This window comes from Arachis ipaensis, chromosome B3 (assembly GCF_059453495.1).
Source record: "Arachis ipaensis isolate K30076 ecotype BB chromosome B3, ASM5945349v1, whole genome shotgun sequence".
NCBI classification, from domain to species: Eukaryota; Viridiplantae; Streptophyta; class Magnoliopsida; order Fabales; family Fabaceae; genus Arachis; species Arachis ipaensis.
In genome coordinates this window covers 57,967,761-57,980,741 of record NC_142438.1, presented here as the reverse complement: position 1 = coordinate 57,980,741, position 12,981 = coordinate 57,967,761, and the positions used below count along the sequence as shown (strand labels likewise).

Sequence of the window (12,981 nt, the reverse complement as noted above, 5' to 3'; positions counted from 1 at the left end):
TTTTATTGCATTTTTTATCTTTATTATTATGGAAGTCATTTCTTTTGTCCATGGAGGTGGATTTTTCCTTAATCTCTTATAAAGAGGCTCGCATGTGACTCTTATTCCAGGTAGGAATTCTGCTACATAATTTAAACATCCCAAAAATTTTTGGAGTTGTTTTTTGTCAGTTATTTCATTTGGAAATTTGTTTGCAAATTCTATAGCTCTTTTAATAGGTACTATAGTTCCCTGATAAATTTCATATCCTAAAAACCTTACTTTAGTTGTAAAAATTTTCATTTTCTTTTCTGATAAAACTAATCCTTGTTCTTTTATAATATTCATAAATTTTTCTAGATGATATATATGCTGCTTTATTCCTTTTGAGTATACTAATACATCATCAAGATATACTATGGTAAATTCTATATGTGGGTAAAATATATTATTCATTATTTCTTGGAATTCGCTTGGAGCATTTTTTAATCCTTGAGGCATTACATTCCATTCATAATGTCCAAAGGGTACTATAAAAGCTGTTTTATATCTATCTTCCTCTTTTACAGCGATTTGATAATATCCTGATTTTAAATCAAATTTTGAAAAGATATTTGCTTTATTTAATCTTTTAATTAAATCACTTTTATTTGGTAAGGGATATCTAATCCATTTTAATACCTTGTTTAGAGGTTTATAATTGATAACTAACCTTGGAGCACCTCTTTCTATTTCAGATGCTTTCATCACATAAAAGCCTGTATAGCTCCAGGGTGATTTTGAAGGTCTTATTAGTCCCTTATCCAGATATTCTTGTATTTCTTTTTTACAATATTCTAGATACTCTTTGTTCATATGTATTGGTTTTGCCTTTGTTGGTATATCTTTTTCATTAAACCCATCCTCATATGGTAAGGATATTTCATGTAATTTTCTATGCTGAAAAGTTGTAGGGTTTAGACTACATAATTCTTTCTTAATTTTTTCTTCAATTGCTTTTATTTTATCTTGTATTTCTGGAGTTTGTAATTGTTCTTCTATTCTTTTATGTATAACTTCCTGGTTTAAATAGTTAATTTGTCTTCTCTTTCTTTCTATAATATTAATTTGGAGTGGTAGATTTAGAATTTCTTCTTGGCTTAAACAATTAACTTGTTTTGTTTCTGTTTCCATAACTCTAACTTGTGTAGATAGGTGTTGTAACATATTGAGCTCATGTTGTTTTGGTCTAGTGAGAAATTCGAAATGAACAGGATGATTGGGGATTCGTGTACAGGTTATTCCGTCGATATCGACATTAAAGGGATATAATAATAAAGTAAAAGGATTTCCTAATATAACTTGATGAGATATATTTCTTGCCAGAAAAAATGTAGTGGCAAAACATACTCTATTTTTACAAATTTTTGCTTTAGATAATTTATAGTCTATAGTCATCGTATCATTTTCAGCCATTAGGACTCTTTCTGTAGTTTTTTCATAATATTTTGTAGGTATTAATCCTTCTTGTATACAATTAACATCAGCTCCTGAATCTACCATAGCTATAAAATCAAATTTTTCTTCTCCTACTATTAAAGTTATCGTAGTAAACCATTTTTGACTTACTAATAAAGTTAGTACATTTATGTAATTTTCTGTACCTAAGTTAATATAATTCTCGAGAATTGTTATGTTACTAATTTCCTCTAGTTTTTTATCATTATTTTGTAAAGTTTGTTCTTGGATTTTTATTATATTTTCTCCTTCTATTTTTAGTAATCTATAATCCATATTGATATTTTGTTGTTTTAATTCTGAAACTTCTCTTTTTAACTTTTTTATTTCCTCTTTGAGAGAATTAAGGGAAACTTTTTCCTGCGGGTTTTTAAAACGATCATAAATTTCTTTTATTTCTGTTGGTCTTATTTCTTGTTTACTTTCTTCTTCTTTTTTAACTAATTCAGCTAATTGTTTTATGAAATCATCTCTTAATGGAGTATCTTCTAACCTGTCTATTATTTTGACTAGTGTAGAGGTTTGTTCCCTAGTTAAAACATTTACAGATTTTTCACAATTTCTACAGTTACATAATCCTATTCCTAAACAATTATTTTGTTCTTCTTTCCCACTATTTCCTTCTGAGCTTTCTTCTTCTGTCATAAGATCTAATTGTTGTATAAAATAGTCTTCAGTTTCAGAAGAATCCTCATAAATTGATTCTTCTTCTGATTCTGAATTGATTAATATTGCTGTCAATGCATGTTTAATCTCTTTATTTTCTATTTTATTTATTTTCTGTTCGGTTGTACACTTATTGGCATAATGCCCTTGTTTTTTACATTTCCAACATGTCACTTGTTTTTTCTTGTTAGAAGATTTAGGTTTTTCTTTAGGAGTTTTATGGAATTTTTTATAATATTTCTGTTCATAATAAAGGGGTTTATCTATATTATATTTAGGTTTTTTATAAAATTTTTTCTTTTTAATTTTATGCTGTCCACTAGGTGCTTTTTCAGGAGTTATTCCATATTGATAACAAAAAGTACCAAGCTCTCTTTTTCCCGTGACACTTTCATGTTTTATTTTCTGTTGTATCTTGGTATCTGTGCATATTTCTATACCTGTTTGTACTATTATATTATGCAATTGTCCAAAAGTTAATGATTCATAAGGAATCTGGGTCCCAAACTGTATTTGTAGTTTTTGTAAAACTTTTTCAGAAAATAATTTTGGTAAGGCTGCTACGAATCTTTCTTTCCAGAAAGGTGCATGCGCATCATCTCTTATCATAACTTTTGACATAAAGACATCTTTATACCATCTATAATCAGACATGGTTGGACATCTTAAATTCATTAGTTGAGTTCTTATCCTATCTTTAAAAGTACTCGGATCTCCTACAAAGTTCTTAATAATGGTATATATTAAAGTGGATGTAGCATCTGGTAACTGATCTTCTTGTCTAACACTATTAATAATTAATTCTTTTTCCTGGATACTGAGAAAATTATCCCACCAACCTTTTAATTGTCCTGTAAATCCTTGAGTTATCATAATTGCTGCTTCTTTATCAGAAGCTTTTCTCATTTTATAGGCAGTTGCAGCCATAGTCATATTACACATTTGGTCCAAGATAGTTTGCTCACTTAATTCATCTATATTCCATTCTACTAAGTCTGATCCTGTGAAGCTATTTTGCACTAACTGTGTTCTTTCTTCTAGGCCTACATCTACTGGTGATGGTCTAGAGTAATAATTTCTTGTTTTAGGATAATCTCTTTTATGGGATATTTTATTTAATTCTAATTCTTCTTCTTTTTGCAATGTATTAACTGTTAATTTTCCTAGACTAATACTTCTAAGTTTTTCTTTTAGTTCTTCAACTTCTGCTTCTACCTTAGATTTTAAACTAATATTATCTAAACTTTGTAACTTATATATAGGTTTTTCTACCTTAGTGACTTTTTCCATATTTTCCATTCTTCCTAATTGGTTTTTCATTATATCTAACATGGTATTAGTAAAGTTTAATTGTTGATGTAATTTCTTAATATCTCTTTTTTCTATATTTCCTTCTGCATTGCTATCTTTATAAGGTGTTGCTTCAACTTCTAAGTCTTTTCCAATTGGTATTTTGATAGTTTCTTTAGGAGGGTATTCAGATTCTATTACTGATCCTGAGCTTGTTTTCCAAACAACAGTCGATTTTGTTAAAGGACATAATTTCTTATCGGGTTTAGAATAATAATTAACATCCCAATCAAAGAAATATAAACTAATTCTATTTTCTTTCATAAAATCATAGAACAGTTCTCTTAGTCTAATAACTTCATTTTCTGAATGATTGGTAAAATACCAATCTCTTAGTGGTTTATTATAATCAGCATTAAAATCTTGTTTTATCCATTCTTTATCAATCTCAAATGGTTCTTCCTTAATAATTACTGATAAAACTTGTGATTCTCTTGGATCAAATTCTGAAGGTGATTTGTATACAGCAGTAGCTATATGTGGCCTTCTGTTGTCAATTCCTACAATATCATCTATATTTCCTATTGATGAGTTATCTATGGAATTTCTATGACTAATAGTTTCAACATTATCAGGAATTCTTAATGATTGGGATCTATTCATTCTAATTCTAATATCTGGTCCTTCTCTTATTATTTCTCTTATTCTAGTGTTTTGTATTTGTGGTTCTTCAATACCATCAGGTATTACCCATTCTTCAGGCATTCTGCTTTTTAATTCTTCATGTCTTAACCTTCTAGGGGTTTGTATATTAGATCTTTTAAGATTTGCATGCATAATTATTGTTTCTTCTTTTGAGGATTGTCTTAATGCTTTAAAATCATAATTAACCTTAGTAATTTTATAATATATTCTATAGATTATTTTGAATGGATCATATTTCTCATTTATAATTGTCTCATCATATCTTACTTGTAATTTTAAGGCTTGCCATGTATTTTCATTTTTTAAATTCATAGCATAATTTGGGTAACAATTAAAAAAAACTGGACCGTCATGACAGTTACTTTCTAATATTCCTATTAATGAATCACTGAAATTTTGGAATCTGGTATCTCTTAATGTTAATAATATAGGCAGATTAATTCCTATTCTAAAATTAGGTTTTACGGCTACTTATATTAATCCTATATGAATGAAGTTATATCCTTTACTACTATGTTCTTTCAACTTATCTTCTTCTAAGATTGTAATAATTTTATTACTACTTGTTCCTGGTTTACAATATTCTAACATATGAATTTCATAATTTTTCCCTTTCCAGAAGTTTCTCTTTTCATATACTTTATCTTTATCTATTATAGGTATATTCCAATTATGAAAACTTTCTTCTAGCTTAGCTATTTCTAATTCATTCTTAGTTCCAGAGGTGGATGCTTCATCATTATCTGTTTTTATTACTAAAAAATTATTTTTTCCTAGATTTAAACTACTCATCGTTCTCAACAAACTAGCCATTTTATGGTTAGAACTTCGTGAGTTACGGGACCACCCTTGGTAACCAACGGATTCACTGCCTTAGTTAGGACTTACAACCGAGACTACGATCTGGGCTGACCAACGTATTAACAGTTCTCACTGCTACTTCAAAGTTTTAACTATAAAATTTTAGTTTATAGAACAAATTTGTAGTAAAAATCCGAAAAAATAATACTTTATAATACTTTAGAAATGTTATCAGATACCTTCCCCTTGGGCAGGCTCTAATACCACTTGTATTGGTTGGTCTTGTATTGGTAAAGAAGAATCTTGTAAAGGTTGAGGGTCAGGTTGTATCGTTTGGATATTTATTACTTGTATTTGTGATTGTATAGCATTTAGGCGTATCATACTTTGGACATGAAAATAATGCATCCTTCTATATATTCAAGGTCGTAGCGCCTTGCCACCTCTGATTTGCGTCCTAGACGTAAAGCTTTAAGTGGTAGAGTGTTACACTAGCTTCACCCCTCTCTGATCTTGATGCACCTTATGCTTTTTCCTATCTTGGTTACATTCCAATTCTGTTCATCATCCTTTTTAATCACATGCATGGAGGTCCTATTCCTGTTCCGGCACAGTAGGATGATTAGGCGGTGCCTGAGCCTGGCCCTGTCATTGATGACTACATCTCTAAGTCTCCTCTAGTAGATTTGGATATGTCGGTGGAGTCTCTTTCTACTCGCTCCTCTGACCCTTTCACCATAGAGCCTATCGAGACTTCTGCCGTAGCTTCTGGTCGGCCCTCAGCAGTTGAGCATATTTCTCCTAGTGGTACAGTGACGTGAGGAAAATTGTCAGTTCGGGATTTTCACAAAATAATTATGTTGATAGTATAGTTCCAAACCAACAGTAACTCTTAATCAAAGTTTAATTTGTTTGTCATTTAAGTCAAACTAATAAAAATCGAGAATATTTAAACATCAGGTCGTCTCTCAAAAGAATTGGAGGGAAGTAGCATCTTATTGGTTATGAGATATTTTTGGGGGTTTTAGAGTGATGAACGGAAAAGGTAAATTGCAAGAAAGTAAAGCTACAACTAAGATAATATAAATGTAAAAGACACTCCTGGCAAGGATTAAGAGTTAAGGTTTCCTATCTAGTTCATTGACCACAACATGGTAATTACAAAGGGTTAAGGTTTCCACTTAATTATCCTCTAACATCGGAGGGTGAAGTCAAGTGGACATAATTGATCCTAAAACCAACTAACAACCCTAAATTACCAATCACACTGGACATCAATGACATCAAAGAACCTAAGTCCTCAATGTCAAGCCAATAGTGCTAAAATCTACTCTAAAATCAAACCAAATATTTTATCAAATACTAAGAAGGCATAAAATGAAAGCATGGTAAAATTGCGATGATAATAAAATTGAAAGCTACCAAATGCAAGATAACAATAATAGCAACTCAATTAAACATCAATAAACATAAAAACTTCAAATTTCATTAAATGGAAATTAAAATAACAATAGTTCATAAGCCAAAAGTGACATAAAAGAGAAATTAACAATGTAAACTAAGAAAATCAAGACAAGTAAACAAGGAGAAACAAATGAAACTAAATCAAGACAAGAAATAAAACCTAAATCTAAGAGAGATTAACCTAAATCTATCTTAATGCTAGAGAGAAGAGAGAGCTTTTCTATCTAGAATATAACCTAAAATGTAACGACCCAAATTCCAGTATGTCATGATCATACCAAAAGTAAGGCGTTACTAACCTGTTTTCTTTATTAACTATTTAATATTGAGCCTTTAATTCGATATTGCGTTTCGGTTTATAGAAAATTCCAAAAAATTTTGTTTTTGTTTATTAAAAACCATATATCAAACATCACCAAGTAATAATAATCATATAATTATTAATAATAATAAACATTATACAAGAGAATTTAAATGAAACTCAGATACAACTCCTATCCCTCTGTATAAAATTAAAACTAAAGCAACAAGGGCGAGGGAATTCTATGAAAGAAACTTAACTCATAAATAAATTCTATAATCTCCCGCAGCTTCAAACTAAGTCTTCGAACCTGTCACTGAAAGGGTGGAAGATTTTGGGGTGAAAACAAACCACGTGTTCTCAGTAGGGAATGGAAATGTCGTAAAAGTAATGATTACCATGCAAATAATTAACTTCACTTAATAAAACCATTTTTGTCAAACTTTTGAAAATACTTTTTAATCTTACTTTAGATAATTAATTACTTTCTTTAAATTTCTAAATCCAAAATAGATTTCAATCGCAAAACTTGTCATATTAAATATCTGTCAGCCACATAATTGATTCTCAGTCACCACAACAGTTATTAATCATCTCAATACATTCACAAATTACTAGCACAAGACTCAATTCAACACACAAACAAGTCACAATAAGACAAACAACACAATCACAAAGAAGCAATACAAGCAAACACAACCAAATGCAAAATGCACAGACATTATGATGCATGTCTGTCCTAAGCAGACTATGAGCTCATGTGTTGGTTATTTACCCGCATCCCAACATTATCCAGTCACGAATCCACGTTATTTCGGATATGATTTTCCAACCCGTTCACAAATAAATAGCTACTCTTCTGTGGCAACCTCTGCTCTACTGTGGCAGTATCTGCTCTACTGTGGCAGTATCTGCTCTACTATAGCAGAAATCAAACAAACAGGCAATATCTGCTCTACTGTGGCAGACAAAGAATTTTCTACTCTTCTGTGGCAGAAATCAAACAAATATCACTCTGCTCTTCTATGGCAGAAATCAAACAAATATCACTCTGCTCTTCTGTGGCAGAAATTAAACAACTATCACTTTGCTCTTCTGTGGTAGAAATTAAACAAATCACTTGATATCTTTCTTCATAGACATATCTTTAATTGTTATATTATTCTTGTTGTTACTACTGCTTATGCATCACCCTTTTATTCTTCTCTTAATTACCTCTTTTTTCTGTCTCTTTACTCTGTTCTGATTACTCTTTTCTCTCTGAATTATTAACATATTTCCTTAAACCTTTCTTAACTTCCTGAGGCATTCGTCCATAAAAATCTTAAGCAAATCATTTCATAATCTCTACTTTAGCAATCTTAACATAACCAACTTTAAAATTATTTTCTAGTTTAATTTTCTATCAAAAGACTCAAGAAAATCATTTATTTTAAATTCGTTAAATACTTTTCAAAACATAACCTCTCATTAGAAGTAATCAAATAAAACTCTTTTTCAAGTTTACTAACTTCCCAAAGACTCAAAAATCATCTCTCTTTACTATTCAAATTCAAATATTATTATTTCACCAAACTTCTAAAAAGGTAATCTTTTATTTCAAACTCAAAACATAACTCTTTTCATATTGAATCAAACTAAAAATATAATTCCATTCTTAAATAATTCAATCTTGAAATATAAACATTTCCTTGGTAAAATCGAATTCAAAAGAATTTAATTCTTTTCTTAACTAAATAAAATTCAAATAACATAATTTTCCAAATCCAAATCTTCTAAACTGACTTTTCAAATGAAACCTCAAATTTTATAAAATTTCAACAGCACCTCTCCTAAAAGTCGGACTTAGCCATCCTTACGGGTTCCCTCTTTCTCAACAATTCACCATCCTTTTATCAGCAATTATCACAACAGATTCTCAATAATCATCTCATCATAATTCAGTTTAACAAACTAACATCCTTTCATCAATTAAAATCAGAATTTCACCCGATCATTCTTTAAAATTAAACCAGTCTAACTTAAAAAATTCATAACTAATTTCCCAAAACCAGTTTTCAACCAGTCACCAACCAAGTCCACTACCGTTACAACATATCGAATAACCAGCTCATCAACAACCAATTCAATATAAATCCATCAAAGATCAGAATTTCAGTCCATTCGCAACCATCAAGCAAACCAGCCTATGGCAACCAATTCAGCATAATCAAATAAAATCAACGGCAAGCACTCATTCTCAATAATCAGAATATAGTCACAACTCAACCAATTCAGCATAGTCACTTAAAACCAGAATTTTCAGCAATTCCATCAAAATCAAAAAACCAATACAAGTCGCAGCCTCAAACCAAATTTAATCTTGTTAATTAATCACTCACAACAGAACCAGTTACATTCACAATCATAACCTAAACTCAATAAAGTAATTGAAACACTAGAACATCATTTCAATACCAAACATAATCCAATTTTCACAACCTCAAACCAAGCTTATTTCTATCAATCAATGACACAAAATATTTATAAATTATTTGTAGTTACTCACTAAACTTCATTGGCATTCATAAATTAAAACGGTCAATTTTGAAATAAATCCCCAACCTTACTGTCGTAGTAATACAACCAGAACAGTAGCGGTAGCATTAACCGGGATAACAGCAACATCAGTAGTTCCGGGCAGGGATGGGGATACCGAACAGAGTCAATAATGATTGGCAGCTAGGGAAGATCAAGAAAACGAGGCATATTATTATCAAGGCAGCAGCAAACCAAATAATGGCAACAGAACATAACTTAATGCTACCAGGGAAAAGTAGAATAGAACAGCAATGGCAGAGTAACCTACGGTGACTACGAAGCATGACGGTGATGGAAACAACGGCAGCGGCGGCGATGAGACAGTGTGTCCTCCTTCTCCGTCTCAGCCTCCTTCGCGCGTCACTCCTCCTGGTTCTCTCTCTCTCGGACGCGTCCTCTTCTTCAACAGCAGTGAAACCAATCGGCGGCGGCAAAACCGAGCAGAAACGGCGACGGCCTGGTAGCTTCCTTCTCCCTCTTCTGTTCGTGCATCCTTCTTCCTCTGCTACAGCATCGACGGTGACTGGCACGGGCGTGGCTGCAATTGCTAGGGTTCGACAGTGACGCTGGTGGCATCTTCGACGGCGAGCTCGACAGTGACCAGGCGCGACAAAGCTCGCGGCGTCCTCTCCTCCATCGCGTCTTCTCTCTCTCTGCTCTTCGTCGGGGATGCGTAGGACAGTGGCTCCAAGGCAGATCAGCGACGACGCTTATGACGGGCTCCACGGCAGTGAGACGCGACGATGGCAGCGAGCTGGACGGCGGCTGGGCGAGGTCTCTCTCTTTCCCTTCCCGATCTCTCTTCTCCCCTTTTCTGCTCTCTCTTTCTACGTCTGCTACTGCGTGTGTTGGGGAAAAGGAGGTTACGTTAGGGTTTTTATTTTTTATCCAAATAGTATTTGCTATGGTGCTGGTGCCTATAAGAAGTTGCTTAATTTACTAAAAAAAATAAATATTAATATTTAATTTAAAAAATATAAAAACAAATAATTTTTAAATATTTAAAATATACCATTAAAAATAATTTCGACAAATTCAGCACTAAATTTATAAGCATTAAAGAATTTGTCTTTTTTAATTTGAGAATTGGAAATTAAGATTTTTGATTTAGGAATTTATGGTTAAGGTAAGATTTTTATAAAAAATTATGAATATATATGAATAGATATTTTAGATAAAATTAGAGGGTGTCACTAAAAAAAAATAAAATTGGAGGGTAGAGTAATTTTAAAATTAAATATACTCTCTTAAAAATATTTAAGAATATTATTTATCAATATATTACTAAGTTCAATTTAATTATTTCTAATTTAAATTATAAAATAAACATATTAATCAAATTTCATACCGTATAATTTAAATTTAAAATATCAATTATCTAATTAAATCATATACCCATTTTTTTCCATCACCAGAACTTTAATTTCAATTTATATGAAATAACTAATTATAACGGACTTAAACTTAAAGTATTTATAAAAATCAATTTAATCATTTTAATAGATTATTTTCTGAAAATAAGAAACTTAAATTAAATCATAAATTATTCATAATAAAAATTACTTAAATTAAATTAGATAGTTCTTTCTTATTTTTTAATTACTGAAATTATGTAAAATATTTATTATAATAAAGATTGTATAAAAATTCTAATTAATTTAAACTTCATTTTATCATGAAACTTTATTTAATTACCATTTAGTAAAATAATTTTCTTAAAATAAAATTATCAACAAATATAATAAATTACAAATAACTAATTATTTGATTTTCAAAAACTATGGTTGTTACATAAAATATGTTCTAAACTAAACTTAATTGCTCTCTCCTTGTTTCTTCTTGAATTTGGCCTCAAATACTTCAGAAATGAGTTAGATTTAGGCTTGAAGGAGTCTAAAATCACCAATCACGTTTTTTTTAAGTGAGTCACGTGCTTAGTGTCACGCGTACGTGGAAGGCATGTGTACGCGCAACATGGCGAAATCTCAGATCATGCATACGCGCAACCAGGCAGATTTTCAAAACTTCATTTCTTCGTGAATTCTCCACTTTTATATGCTTTTTCTTCATTTCTTCAATCCAATCTTTGTCTTCTAAGCCCGAAATCACTTAACAAACACATCAAGACATTGAATGAAATTAAAGTAAATTAAATCTAGCATTTTAAGAGCCTAAAAAGTATGTTTTCAATCTTAAGCACAATTTAGGAGAAATTCACAAAACCATACTATTTCAGTGAATAAATGTAGGAAAAGTTGATAAATCCATCAAATTCAATATAAGATAAACCATAAAATTGTGGTTTATCAATCTCCCCACGCTTAAACATTAGCATGTCCTCATGCTAAATCCAAGTTACAAGAAAGGGGTATTAACATTTATTCGAAGTAAACTACCTATTAACAATCTATCTACATGCATGCAACTACTTGGTCAAAATAAATGCATATGATTTTAAACATGAGTATGTACCCAATTCCCAATATCTTCAACAAAAATACACTTTTTATCTCAACCAATGTTCCCAAACTTTCCCACACTTAAATGATACACACTCTTACTAGCCTAAGATAATCAAAGATCCAAATTAAGGACATTTATTGTTTTTCGCTTAGGGATAATGATGTGTTAAATAAATAACAAAAGGGGATTAAAATAGGCTCAAAATTAGATAATAAAAGTGGATAAAAGGGCAAGGCCATTTGGGTAAGTAAGTTCAAATGAAATAAAGGTCTCAATCATATAAATATAGATATACATCAAATAATGGACATAAAGAATCAAACAAATCAAAGATTACAATCATAGAAAGAGAATAACACACAAGAAAGAAAATAGTAGTTATATGATGCAATCATACAATTTGACTCAAAACTCACAAGATTGTGTGTTGTAGCTCCAAAACTATGTTCCATAATATATTTCAAGCAAGTTTCAATGAAAAATATCAACTCAAATCAATTTTGGAATGCTCTATAGATAAATTCCTTGAAAAAATTTATTATTTTGACTAAGAAAGATGCAACTAAGAATTCTAAAAGACATAGTAATAGCAAAAAAAAATGAAATGTGAAAGTGTTTGGATTAGAATTTTTTTGGTTGATTGGTCAGACGACCTCTCCACACTTAAAAATTTGCACCGTCCTCGGTGCATTCATAGATGAGCAAAGGGGTACGGCGACTTCACGAATTGCCACATTCATCTGGTGGATCATCCGGCTGCTGCATGTTCTTTCTTCCGCTTTCCTTTTTGCTTATGGTGAAGCATCCTAAAAGATAGAAAATAGGATAGTAAGACGAGTAAATGCAAAAGCAAGGAAGCATAGATTGTTGGAATGAGGTAAGAATTACTAAAATGAAGTGAGTTGATCAGTTTGTAACATTAAGGAAAATATGTGTGAGTTCTAAGTTGTGCGTAATTTAGAACACATACACTAGCATTGAAAGCTATGTCATAATTACACAAAAGAAGTATGTACTTCACTCATTCTAGTGTGCTTGAGATACCTTAAAGAAAACTTGTAGGTTAAGATAAACGAACAAGTAATAAAGAAGCACGAAAGCATTCAAGCAAGAATCAAGTAATTATGAAATGGATAATGAATGGACATTGGTTGATGTGCAAGAGAGTTCAATGAACCAAATGAAATATGGAACTTACACATCAAACAATGACACACATCGAATTTTTTTTTTTT

The 12,981-nt window shown here is 31.0% G+C and overlaps 1 long non-coding RNA gene across 2 annotated transcripts; it reads right to left on the bottom strand.

Annotated features, from left to right (window-relative positions):
• Nucleotides 1-5,133: 5,133 nt before the first annotated feature.
• On the bottom strand, nucleotides 5,134-10,177 carry LOC107630564 (uncharacterized). Of its 2 annotated transcripts, XR_015907010.1 has the most exons (3): nucleotides 9,552-10,177; nucleotides 6,964-9,424; nucleotides 5,134-5,739 (listed from the first exon to the last, which is right to left on the bottom strand). It is a non-coding gene; the product is annotated as an uncharacterized LOC107630564 (long non-coding RNA). The 2 variants fall into 2 exon arrangements; XR_002359443.2 differs by lacking the exon at nucleotides 5,134-5,739 and having other exon boundaries at nucleotides 6,815-9,424.
• Nucleotides 10,178-12,981: the final 2,804 nt, after the last annotated feature.